Raw genomic sequence first — 14,799 nt, forward strand, 5'->3', positions numbered from 1 at the left:
TTAAGTTCTTTAATTAACATTAATGTGCTTATTAATTATTTTTGATTAGTCCAACTAGTTTAATTAATTAATTATTAAAGTTCATTAAGAATTTTAATTAATTAGCATGTTGGACTTATACTACTACAAGTCCATTATGCATTCCCCTATTACATTTAATTAATCTATAAACTCAACATTTGAGTTTAATATTTTAAATTCTGAAATTTTATAAATTCAATTTCTTGAATTTATTCTTTCTAAATTTTAGTTATCATAAATTCAACTCTTTGAATTTACTATCTTATAATTTTATATAAATTTAACTCCTTGAATTTGTTCTTTCAACGAGAACAAATGATCAAGTGCTTGTGTGACCTTCAATGGTTCAGAGATACAGCTAGCCGCGGGTTCACAACTCTGTGTGATTCATGACATTTTCTTTTATTCGGGCTTATCCTAATTTGCCATATTCCATGCACCAACATTTGATCATGAGAATGTCAGAAATCATTTTCTGATTAAACCCATCGAATCATAGTAAAAACGTCTAATAGCACCGTCCCATGATTTTCTAGGTATCACTGATAGTGCCTGCAAGAACGAATCGGTTATGATTAACGTAAAGTACGGTCCCTTCATCTCATATATCTCGATCGAATTTGCAACCATTGGTTCTCGAGGGTTGCATGTTAGATTCGATATCTATGTGATACATTCATGAAATATTCATAGTGTCATCGCATCACAATTAGAGAACCTTTGTCCTTAATGCACATCTTACACTATGGTCAGAGATTTTATGCACTACTATTTCGTTAGATCACATATGATATCTACACCCGTAAGTGAACGGTGAATTCCTGACTACAATGTACTGGCTCCTACACATGTCGCAATTGCATCCAACCTCGCCACCTTTTGACCTTTGCGGAGTCGGTAAACGAGTCAAAACACAATCTTAGTATGTACAGCCTCAGTGTTGTCTCGGGTCGTAAGGACTAACGATGTGCAATCATAACCACAGACCTTTCCTCTCGATAAATGATAACCACTTGAAAAGTCCGAGGGAGGGTTGTTCGGTACAATCATCATATGATTACCCATCTGTATGATTGGACATCTATATGCCCTTACCATGAAACACGGTACACAACATCACATATGTTAGTCTCAAGTTCAAGCGGCATTTATCCTTGTTTTTAAGTGGTTGAATCGACTAAGAACAAATTTAGAATTTACTGTGTTTACAAATAAGTTTCAAGATCGAAGTATGATTCATTTGTATTAAAGTATAGTCAAAGTCTTTATCTATGTCGTTTGCATGAGCATACAGATAAAGTAAAACGAAATCATGAAATGTAAATTATATTAAAATAAAAAATATTTATTACAACTGAGTCGATAAATTTCTTAGCGAATCGTTGGCTTACATGACATCTACTATAACAATCTCTCACTTTTCTTAGAGCCAACTACCTATAAACTTTAATCCCATTGTTTCTGATGCTTCTCAAACAATGGTCCTAGCAAAAGCTTTGTAAGTGGATTAGCAATGTTATTTGCAGAGGCGACTCTCTCGACTGAAATATCTTATCTTCCCACAATCTCTCGGATGATGTTGAAGTTCCTTAGTATATGTTTGGATCGCTGATGAGAATTGGTTCCTTTGCTTGTGCAACGGCACCAGTGTTGTCAAAGTATACCGAGACCGGATCAACTCCATTAGGAATAACGCCCAACTCTTGGACGAAATTCCTCATCCAAACTTCCTCTTTGGCTGCCGCAATGTATTCAGCTTCAGTGGTGGAATCCACAACAATGTCTTGCTTGGAACTCTTCCAAGAGATTGTCGTACCATTGAGCATGAATATAAACCAGAGGTCGATTTCGAATCATCTACGTAACTTTGGAAGCTAGAATTAGTGTAGTCTTCCAATTTTAATTCTCCACTCTCATAGACAATGAACAAGTTATTAGTCCTCTTTAGGTACTTAAGAATATCTTTCACGACCTTCCAATGTATTGGACCAGGGTTTGTCTAATACCTTCTTGTAACACTCAGAGCGTAAGAAACATCAGGGCGCGTTGATATCATATCATATATGATACTACCAATGGCTGACACATATTAAGTATCCTCTCTTGGACTCTTCTACAGAAAATCTTTTCAGAATGGTATCGATATAAGTCACTTGGGTAAGACCCAACATCTTCTTTGATCTATCTCTGTAGATTTGTATTCCCAATACATAGGATGTTTCACCCATGTCTTTCATGGAGAACTTACTTAATACATAGGATGTTTCACCCATGTCTTTCATGGAGAACTTACTTGCTAACCATATTTTAGTTGATTGCAGTAACTCTAAATCATTTCCAATGAGTAGGATATCATCAACATAAAGTACTAAGAATGTCACTCCACTCCCACTAACTTTTCTATACACATATGGTTCCTCGGGATTCTTAGCAAAACCAAATTCCTTAATAATGTTGTCAAATCTGAGGTGTTCCAACTTCTTGACGCCTGCTTGAGACCATATTGATCTCTGAAGTTTGCATACCTTACTGATGTGTATCCCTCAGATTGAGACATATAAATATCTTTTTTAATGTCCCCATTGAGGAATGTTGTCTTTACATTCATTTGTCATATCTCATAGTCATACCATAATGCTATGACTAATAGTATTCTAATGGACTTAAACAAGTTACTGGTGAAAAAGTTTCATCATAGTCAATTTCTTGTCTTTGAATATAATTTTTTGCTATCAGTCTTGCTTTGAAGGTCAATACCTTCCCATCCGCCCTAAGCTTTCTTTTGTAGATCCATTTGCATCATATGAGAACGATTCCTCAGGTGGATCCACTAACGTTCAGACTTGGTTTGAATACATATAGTCCATTTCAGATTGCATGGCTTCAAGCTATTTGGATGAATTAGTATTAGATATTGCTTCTTTGAAGTTCATTGGATCACATTTATCACAAGACTCATCATGGCTTTGTTCATGAAGAAGCTTATATCTGGCATGTAGTCTAATAATCCTATCAGACCTTCTAGGTTTGTGTACTTAACTACTCGTTGTTGGGTACTAGGTTCAATTTTTACTGTTGAGTGAGTATCTTGAATTTCTTCAAGTTGTATCATCTCACCTTTTCTATCTAATAGAAATTCCTTCTATAAAAAGGTGACATTTCTAGAAACAAACGCTTACTAATGTAATGTCAAACCTTCAAACATCGTATTCTCTATTGAAGCTGACTCAACATATAGAAAATATAGGAAAAAAGACAATAAAGGGCTTACTATTACTAATGGATTTAGGGGTACCTAGTACAATTTATTAGTCTTCTAAATACGAATTACCGTATGTCCTGTCAATTCAATAGTGTCTGGCTTCTCGGCTTTGTTTCCTTGGAATGATAGGAATGGTATCCAACAGAATTCTTTGGATACCCCACAAAGTAGCACAAAATGGGTCGACTATCCAATTTATCTCCCACTGTGTGCTTTACGTAAGCAGGACATCCTCATATTCTTATGTAAGAATATTTGGGAGTTTTTCCCATCCATATCTCATATGGTATTTTATCAACTACTTTTATATGGACATGATCGAGCAAAACTTGCACTGTGGAATCTTCAACAAAAATATGGTTTTGTATGCTCGAAAATTAATCGCAAGTGCACGATGTCAAGTAATAATATAGTGTACGTGAGTACGAGTATCGTTCCATTGAAGACTGTCTTTTGCAAATATTATTTTCAATTATTAAATCTTTAGCAACGAAATTTGTTGGATTGTTTGTTACTACTATGCTCAAATAAACATGCAAATAAAAAATATTCAAGAATTAAATAATCAGATATAATATCTAGAATAGTTGATTAAAATTCAATGAGAAATGGATTTGTTTGGAATTTCAGTTCACCTACCCCTCGTTAATTAATTAATTTGTTCGATAATGATCTACGCTTCCGACATGATTTCCTATTCAATTGAACACGTCCTCTCGAGCTATGCCAAACTAATTCTACTCAATGAAGTAATTAAATATCTTTAATTATTTATCAAGAGTGAATCGCAAATCGATCTATGAAATCCCCTAGTTTTCGACCCTTAGGACTATGACTACCGGCGCGTATCCAATTTCATATGTCTATGCAAATTGTAGATCCACAGATTATACTACTCGTTCCTATCACAAGCTATTCTCTCGAACTCACTCGCAATATAAAAACGTTGTTAAAGTTAGCTACGCTCTAACAACACGATAAAACAGTAGTAATGTCCAGAATAAATCAACAATCAAAATATAAATTAACTAAATCAAAGTTTGGGGTAGGATCCCCTTAAATCCCAACAAATATTTTAAAGTTAGCTACTCGAATTCATAGTAAAAATAAACACAACAATGTTTAAAAGATAAAAACTAAATTAGAAATACTAGATTTGACGAAAAATGCGAAGAACGGTGCTTGGAAATCTTCGAATCTTCAATCCAAGCACTTGCTCCAAGCTTTTTTTTCCTTTTCTTCACACTTTGGCTGCTGAATGATGTCCCAAAAAATCGTGCCTCCCACCCTTCCATATCATCCATATCCAGAAAAAAAGGTAAAGAATCGTCCAAAATTTTTTCCAAAAATACAAGCGCGCCCGGGCGGACATAATTTTCCGCCCGGGCGGATGACTTTCGCAGATCTAGAATTTCACTTTCTCTCTGGCGCGCCCGGGCGGACATAAGTTTCCGCCCGGGCGGATGACTTTCGCATAAACTCCTTCTTTCATGCCTAGGAGGCGCCCGAGCGGGTGTGAATGTGCGCTCGGGCGGATGGCTTTCAAATTTTTTTCTTTAATTTTCTGTTTATTCACGACTCACCTGCATTTTCACCAACTAAACTCATGAGCAACAAGAAAACATAAATTATGCTAAAATAACACAAAATTCATGAAATCTAAATGATAAGTGCAACGCAACGGAACATAACACGATAAGAAAAACAAGTAAAATCCACCTATATCAGGACATTATTCAACAACATTGTGACAATTTCAATCGCAAATGCCCAAAACGATGTATGCAATTCAGTGAATCCCATCATAGATCGAACCATGTCCATCAAAGTTCGATTGCGATGTTCATAAACATCATTTAATTGTGGTGTTGTTGGTGGAGTCCACTGTGAGAGAATCTCATTCTCTTTTAGATAATCCAAGAAATCAGTGCTAAAGTATTCTCTGTCTCGATCATATCGAAGTGTCCTAAACCCTAAACCCCAGTTAAGAACGAAGAACAAGTGAAAGATGATGAAAAATATTATTTTTGAGCTGGTAAAGAAATTCGGAGATATGAAGATCAAGCCTCTCACTTCAAGTCCACAATTTATATGTAATAGCTTCAAAATTTTTACTCTTTTATTGTAAGAACCGCTTTCGCATTAATTGATATTTGTAAAGACAATATTCTTTTATGAAATAGACCGGTTTTGGCTATCGGTTTTTGAAACGTCCACTATTTTTTAACTTTAAAATCTTACTAAATTTTTTTTTTCATCTATTAAAATTCGAAACATTCCCTTTCAAAATAACTAAACATTTTAAAAATAAAGTGCATAAAAATCCATAAATCGTCAACCACAAAATCGTATGTCAATTTTAAAATAATCCAAATAAACTAAACTTTAAAATAAAGCATAAAATCTCCTAATAAATAATCCTCAAAAGATTTATGTAAAAACTTTAGATACTAAGTAAGTGCGGAAAATAAATGTCCCTCGGAAGTGTACTGCCGGACTCGATCCACTCAAGCGTCAGTGTCTCCCTCAAAATCATCCTCGCCTGCATCCATTCAAACCTAGTGAGTCTAATGACTCATCATGTTCTAACCATACATAACAAATAATACATATACAGACACATGCAGCTTTTTTTTAAAAAAATCTTTCAATAAAATAAGCTGGCGTAAAATCTTGTAATCATATATCATATCATAAATCCTTAAATTGTAAAGCTTTCCATCATCGTATATCATTTTTGGGTGAAGTTTGATCTTTGAAAGTGACTAGCTATAATCGTACCATGTGGTCGACTGATCAGTTTTTGCTCACCATTGCGCATGGAGACAAGCACTAGGCACCGCCGTAAATGGAAATACGATCATCGGGCTCTCTTTGGAGCTTTCTCCTGTAAATGAGTTCTCTTTAGGGCCTTTTCCTGCATGCGGGCTCCCTCTAAGGCCTTCTCCCTCACGATATATCATATCATATCATATCATATCATATCATTTTGTCACAGTCAATTCACATCTTTCAAAATATTTTCTTTCTTTTTTATTCATAAAATATCGCGTCCTTTCCAATTTCGTAAAATAACATTTTAATAGGAAAAATCGAACAGCTTTAGCATAAATAATAAAATTTCATATTTTCATCATAAAAGTTTTAAAATATCATTTAACATGTATTATGATTCTTCAAGACACTGCCAGATCTTTCGTACTACCAGGAATGCAAAATGACCATTTTACCCCTAACTCCAAAATTCTCGATTTTGACTTTCTCTTACCTTTATTAACTCGAGCCTATCCCATAGTATCATATAAGCTTAAATTTGACTTCTAATATTTTTCTTAGACGTAAACCTGAGCCTTTCGATTTAATAACTTAATGACTAAACCATGAAGCGTTTCTAACCCGAATAAATTCAAAACTTAATATTTTCTTCCCAAATTTTAAACATAAACTTTTTATCCTTAAACTTAACATGACACCTTAAATACACCCACAAAAATTTCTTAGACGTAAAATTAAGCTCTTCAACTAATTTCTCATTTCGTTTTAAAATTTACCGTACGTGCAGGTTTTAACTCGTATGGACTCAAAATTAACGTGCAGGTTTTAACTAGTATGGACTCAAAATTTAACCAAAATTTATCAAACTTGAACCATAGCCTATTAATACCTAACCATATCTTATACAACCCAATTCAAGTCATTTAAGACCCTTGATCAAGCCTATGAACCTTCTGAAATTTTCTGCACATATTTCGAGAACCCTAACCTCATCCAACCATAAATTCCTTCGACCCTAGACCCTAACGGAATGGATCAGACCCTGACTAACCCTCATAGGACCTTGACCGAACCCTTAACAAGCTGCTGGACCAACCTCTACAGCCCATGCACTTGCAACCATAAACCTGCGCCAAACCCGTGCTCTACAAGGCTAGCGCGGCTTCTAACCTACAGCCTTCCTCCTTGCACCAGCCTTCCTTCGACCCATCTAGGACCATGACTAGACCTTCTTAGGACCCCTGGACACGTCCCAACAGCAGCCCGCAGCCATGCCCTTCTAGGAACCCTAATCGTGCCCTAGCTTGTTTTGAAACCCAAATTTCCGTTCAGCCTATTTCTCCATCTTGTTCAACTCTTATCTGTGCCTCTATGGACCCTTAAACGTACTGAAAATTGTCCCATCTAATAGTCCTATCTTGACAGCCCTTTTGTGCATCAATACCATGAATTTAAAAGCATGAAAACTTAAGTTTTATCATGTATATGCCATAAAAACAAAAATAAAAGGAGGGTTTCATATTTTTCATGCAAACATGATTAAACACACATAATATGATTTGAATAGTGCAAAAGAAGGTTTAGAAATGTGTCTTTGCGTTTAAAACACTCGAAATACGAATACTGTAGCGGTGAAATGTCGATGACGAACGTATGACGATTTCTATTTTTTTCTACCCTTTTTTCTTGTCAAAACCCCACCAAAAACCCACATTGGGATGTAAGAGAGTCGAGTGATCGTTGTTCGAAAGGAGAACAAGAAAGAAAAGTGAAAAACGAAGGAGAAAAAAATTGAGAACTTCCTTGCCCAAGACTTTTTTTACGGCCGTGCACTCATTTCTTTCTTTTTGTTAGGTGAATCATGTGTATGCGTGTAGGTGTGTTTAGGGTTAATTATGTAAAAAAACAAAAAGGCTTTTAATAACTTAATTAATGAGCTTAATCAACCCAAATTTTTAATTAAAAAATTAGGCCAATTAAGATTTATAAAATTATTATGCCTCAAATTAAGAGATTTAAAAATATCTATTTCCAAAAAAATCCCTTATAAAATACATAATTTCCTTGCTCCCACTATTTAATTTAAATTTGACTTAAAAAATGTCATAATTCTTCAATTATTTAAAATACTTATTTTCTTAACTAAAAATAAAAATTTAGCTTTTAAATCTTTAACGTCTTAATCGTATCTGGTCCTTCGTTCTCAGCCAACCACCGATATTCGTCTGAAAATCTTTAAATTATGAAACCATACAAAATTAAACAATTAATCATTTAGCCACTCAACATATATCATTCATGCATCCAAAATCATTTAATTAAAATATTTTAGTAATTTAATAATTTTCATGCATGCGGTCTACGTGGACTGATTTTCGGGCGTTACTGTTTTCTAAATACGTAGGAGTCAATACATTGTAGTCGGGGATTCACCTTTTGTCTGCGGGTGAAGATATTCTATGTGATCTGATGAGTTAACGGTACAAGGAATCTCTGGCCAGAGTTGTGCATTGTGGAAAGGTGTTTGCTCGGTTGCACTACCATGTCAGTGTTATTACTCAAAGATACATCACATCGTTATCGAATTCATATGATGTAGAACCCGTAAATTAGACTACGTATTTAAGCCATGCATAATTCTTAGTATTTAAATTAAAATGATTTTTATTGCTTGAGTATTTAAATTCTTTTCTTTAAATTTAATTATTTTATTTCACTAGTTTAATTACTACCTTTTCAGTTAAATAAGTGAGGCCGGACCGGAGTTGGAGTTTTAAGATAAAAGTTAATGATAAGAAAATATTCTTAAATTTAATTTAAGTCAAAGAATAATTTATTTTAATGAAAAAGAAAGTTTAAGAATTTAGTTAATTAATTTGAGATAAGTAGTAAATAAATTCTTTTATGTCCACTAATTTAATTAAAATCCTAAATTTAAAATGTGTCACTAATATGGATAAAAATTTACCTAGGCCTAATATATTCAAGAAACTATAACATAACATTTTTATAATTATTTTAAGACCCATCCATGCCATACAAGATGATTATTCTAATTTAAATTAGTAATTTACTAAAAATATATATAGGTTGTTAAAGCCTTAAGGATTAAAGTTTATTAGATTTAATCAACAACTTCCTTGCAAATCCATAGCAAGTTTCGGCCACCCCTCAACCCATGTAATTAAGTTTGGTAACCCTCCCTTCTAGTCACCCCTCATTAGCTCTCCATATTATATTAATTCCCTCACTTTAAATCACCTAAAATTTATAATTTAAGCAATATTCTTCCTTGCATTCTAGAAGCAAATTTCGGCCCTCACATAGCTCCACAATCCCATAATTCTCGTGCAGCTTAGGAAAAGAAATCATTTGATTTGCAATCCAACTCATTTCTTGCACCTACCATCTATATACCCTCCTTGATTCCTTTATTTTTCCATGTATCATCCCCTTCATTCCTGAGTATCTTTCCCCTCCTCTCATTCGAAATCTCAGAACAAACCAGCAGCCAAATCGTGAACAGCAAGAGAATTAAGTGAGAAAGAAAAAAAAACTCCGGTTCCGCTGCGCCGTGCTGTCGTATAGTTTGTGTTCTTCCTTAAACGAATTTCCAGGCATGCATATACCATCACTTGCTTTTCAATCAAGTTGTATGTATATTTTTATAAACCATTATGTGAGCATGAATCATGAAAACCGAAATTTGACAGAAATATGACAACAAATTCTGCACAGATTGTTTTTGTCCACTTTCCTTGCTACCTCATGGTTTGGCTTGTGTTGCGTGTTTCAGGTGTTGGCTCGTGCCCAGGCTCCCAAGGCTGCTTATGGTCATGTCCTAGGGTGTGTTAGGGTCAAGTTTGATCAAGGGTTTAAGCACCAAAACCGTGAGTTAAAGGCTCCAATTCGCAAGCATAAACAAGTGTCACTTTTTGAAACTCATTTGCTGTCAATGGTTTGTTTGGGGTAGAGTTCGAGCCATGGCTGGACAAGGGCCGGTAGCTATGGCTGGGACCCTTCCCTAGCAAGCCTAGGACGTGGTCAAGTCGACCTTAAATGGCTTGAGCCACGTCCCAAGATGTTTGGACAGCAACAACCCAAATCCCCTTCGGTTCTGTTTGTTTTCTGATTTCGGGTGTGTGAGTTTCGGTTTGGTTTGGTGGTGTGGAGTGGATCTTGGTTGGCCTCTGGCCCTTCGCCACGGTCCATACCATACCCCTTGATGTCTAAATCGTGCCATGGTCAACCAAATGGCCACTGGGACGACCCATGACAGTAAATGAAAGCAATGACCCACGCGTGCAGCTTGTTGCTCTCGGCGGGGAGTATGGTCGCTTTTCGGTGTGGTTCGAATTGTGGCTGGCCTTAGGCCCTTAGCTATGGTTCAAACCATTCCTTAGGATGTTGGTAAGAGACTTTGGTTGGTGGTTCAAGCCTTAATGGCCAGTAGCCTTGCAAACGACGCAAAGGAAACGCAAGCATGCTGCTGTAAATTTTGACAGCATGTGTGCTGCGGTTCAGAGGCGAGTTCCGGGTTCTTGGTTGGCTTTTAGCCTATGGCCATGAACGGGACAGTGCCTCATCAAGTTAGGAAGGTCATGTTTTTGGCCGTTTGTGATTCGGATCATTTTAGAGGTCGTACGAGAATTTACGGTGCAATGTGCCAAAATGACTCTCGAAAGAGCGTTTCCTGTTTTTGGCCTCCATTCACTAAATTTATTGTACTGTAACTTTAGGAGCATTATTTCATCATTTTTAAGAGTATTTTAATCATGACTAAACGTTGGTTTGGGTTGGCTCGGGGTCATGATTAAATATGAAGTTGTTGGGCGTAATTGTCTCATTTTTGGATTCAATTACAAAGTTTGGGTCAAGTAAATCATTTGCATATTTTCATGACATATTTAGGTCGCAGCGAGCCTGGGAACGGTCCAACCCTTGTGGTAAAAAAAAAAATTTATACAGGATAATTAATTACGCTATTATATTACATGCATAAAATGTAAAATATTCATTTTTGAGATTTCTGCGATATTGTTTGTGGTCACTTTACTATCATGGGATTATTACTGCACCCGGTCATCAGTTACCGGTTCAGTTCAGTTCATCCCGTTGGCTACTTACCGGTCCCACCCAGTATACTGTGGTATTAGTCTGATCAGACGTATATTATTTCACTCGGTCGTCAGTTACCGGTCAGTTCAGTTTAGTACAGTTCAGAGGGCCACTTGCGTATAACATAATCTCAACAGAAAATTATTATACGTTATTTTATGACAGGGCTCTACGGAGCAAACATTTCACTTACTACTTTCAGTTCAGTTATGCACGTAATATTAATTATTCACGTATGATTTTCAATCCAGTTATGCACGTACTATAATTGCTCATGATAAGTTATTTTCACGTTATGCCTCATGACATGATATTTTTACTTCTATGTAATTTTATTATATTATTTACTCGTTATTTACGATATGTGCATGCTGAGTCTTTAGACTCACTAGACTTGATTATTGTAGGTACTGATGATGTCGGGACCGAGGGCGGGGACCAGTGAGCTAGCTTGGGTCGGCAGTAGTGGAATCCGAGGACCTCATTTCAGCATTTACCGTTTTATGATCAAACATTTTATCGATTGTTGGATTATTTTAAATTGTTATTTTGAAAACATTAAATTCTTCCGCTGCTACTTTGAACATTAAACTTTAGTTATCAGTTTATTTTATGAATGAGGCATTTTAATTATTTAAAAAGAAATTTTAAATTTTTCCGCAAATTTTCAAATACGAATTATTGGGCCTTTACAGCTGGTATCAAAGCCTATGTTCTTGTAAAGGTTTGTACTACTACTGACCACGAGAAGCTCACGAAGCCACGTCTTCGGTCTGTAAGTTTTACATTTCCTCCTTTTATTTAAAGCACGAATTATTTAACAGCATGTTTTCATGAAATATTTTACGACCAGATTTTTTTATTGTTCAGTATTTAAAACTTAAATAAATTAGGGAATTATGTATGTTGGTTACGTTTGGGTTATATATGGAACAGTATGCCCCCTAGACGCCAGGTTGGACGCCCGAGAGGTGATGATGAGCACCGTCATGAAGACGGTGAGGGTCAAGGACAAGGGGGATTCGGACCTCCACCCCCTCCACCTGATATGAACGCCCAGATGCTGGCTGGGATGACGCAGTTCTTCGCGCAATTTGCGGGGAACAATGCCGCTGGAGCAGCTAGGCCGACAGGGGCCGAAGCTATTTACGAGAGATTCATGAAGATGCGTCCTAAGGAGTTTTCAGGGACGACGGACCCCATGATTGCCGAGGGCTGAATCAAGTCCCTCGAGGTCATCTTCGAGTTTATGGAACTTGGAGATGCAGACAGAGTTCGTTGTGCCACCTACTTATTCGGAGGAGATGCCCGCTTATGGTGGGAAGGAGCATCAGTAGCCCTGAATTTGGCTACACTGAGTTGGGCGCGCTTCACGGAGGTATTCTACTCCAAATATTTTACTGAGGAGGTACGCACCAGGTTGACCACCGAATTCATGAGTCTGAGGCAGGGGGATCTGACTGTTACGGAGTTCATCCTTAAGTTTGAGAGGGATTGTCATTTTGTATCCCTGATCGCGAATGACGCTAAAGCGAAGTTGATGCATTTCTTGGTGGGTCTACTGCCGATCTTGCTCCGTGATGTTAGGGTGTCTAACCCTACTACTTATGAGGTCGCCGTCGCCAGAGCTCTAGCTGCAGAGCAGGATCAGCGTGATATTGAGAGAGACCGCCAGGGCAAGCGCCCAGTCCAGGTACCACACCGCCCTCCTCCTCAGCAGCATCAGCAGCAGAATAAAAAGCCTTTCCATGGCCCGCCCAGAAACAGAGGCCACCAGCAACAGCAGCAGGGACGCGCAGTCCCTAAGCCTATTGAGCATCCGATCTGTCCCAAGTGCACACGTCGCCATCTTGGAGTATGTATGTATGGCTCTGGGAAGTGTTACAAGTGTGGTTGCACCGACCACATATTACCGCAGTGCCCTCAGAGGAATCTGCCTACCCAAGGCAGGGTATTTGCTCTCCATGCAGCGGAGACGAACCCCGATACCATGCTTATGACAGGTACCTTTAAGCTTTAAATTTATATTTGGGATTTAATGTTTTGGGTTGAGATTCTGAACCTAGTATTGCGATAGGATTGCATGCTCTACTCAGTATTATTTTTTGGGAATTTAAGTTAGAAGAACTTTGGCCTTTGCATGTCTATAAGTTAGTATTATGATTATTGGGTTCAGCCTAGCGTTCTAACCTTTCAGGGAGAATTTTCATAGCTGGCTCAGCTACAAAAGCCCAGATAGATTCAGGGGCTACTCACTCATTTATTTCTGAGGTCTTTGCGAATTTTCTCAAAGTTAAAACCGTTGGGCTAGATGTAGCCTACTCAGTGGTATTGCCTTCGGGAGAGGAGATGGCAGCCACCAATATGATCCGAGACATAGATCTGGAGCTTCATGGCAACCTTGTTTATGCGGATCTGATTGTCTTGCCGATGCCAGAGTTCGACATCATATTAGGCATGGATTGGCTATTGCGGAACAGAGTGTTGATAGACTTCCAGCGGAGATCTGTTCTAGTCCGACCGCTTGGGATGACACAGTTCTTATTTAAGCCAGACAGGTACTTTTCCTTACCGCGCATTATTCCTTATGTACAGGCTAGGAAACTCATGCATAGAGGGTGTCGGGTGTTCTTAGCGACTTTTATATCTGTTCCCGAGGCACCCAGTCAGTCAGCCTCAGACGCCCCAGTTGTCAGAGATTTTCTAGATGTTTTTCCGGAAGACGTCTCTGGTATGCCACCTGAGCGAGACGTGGAGTTTTCCATTGAGCTTATGCCAGGTACGGTTCCGATCTCAAAAGCACCGTACCGACTAGCAATGACAGAGATGGCAGAGCTTAAGAAGTAGATTCAGGAACATCTGGACAAGGAGTTCATTCGCCCGAGCTTTTCATCATGGGGCGCGCCAGTCTTGTTTGTGAAGAAAAAAGATGGCTCTATGAGACTTTGCATCGATTACCGGGAGTTGAACAGGGTTACAATGAAGAATAAATACCCACTTCCGAGGATTGAAGATCTATTTGATCAGTTGCAGGGAGCTTCGGTATTCTCCAAGGTTGATCTGCGTTCCGGTTATCACCAGTTGAGGGTGAAAGATACTGATGTTTCGAAGACTGCTTTTAGGACTCGTTATGGCCACTACGAGTTCCTTGTGATGCCGTTCGGTTTGACGAATGCGCCAGCGATCTTCGTGGATCTCATGAATTGCGTATTTCAGCCGTATCTTGATCAGTGTGTGATAGTGTTCATCGACGACATTCTCGTCTACTCGAAGAATCAAGAAGATCACGGCAGACATCTTACCACAGTGTTGCAGACCTTACAGAAGCACGAATTGTTCGCAAAGTTCAGTAAGTGCGAATTATGATTGAAGAAGGTGGCGTTCTTAGGCCACATTGCTTCTAGCAGTGGTATCGAAGTAGACCCAGCGAAAGTTGCAGCAGTCAGAGATTGGGTTGTACCACAGAATGCATCTGAGATTCGCAGTTTTTTTGGCTTAGTAGGATATTACCGGAAGTTTATTCAGGGATTCTCATCTATCGCAGTTCCACTTACAGCTTTGACCAAGAAGAATGTGAAATTTGTGTGGAGTGATGAGTGTCAGAAGAGCTTCGATACTTTGAA

The sequence above is a fragment of the Primulina huaijiensis genome, chromosome 9 (assembly GCF_012295235.1).
Source record: "Primulina huaijiensis isolate GDHJ02 chromosome 9, ASM1229523v2, whole genome shotgun sequence".
Lineage (NCBI taxonomy): Eukaryota > Viridiplantae > Streptophyta > Magnoliopsida > Lamiales > Gesneriaceae > Primulina > Primulina huaijiensis.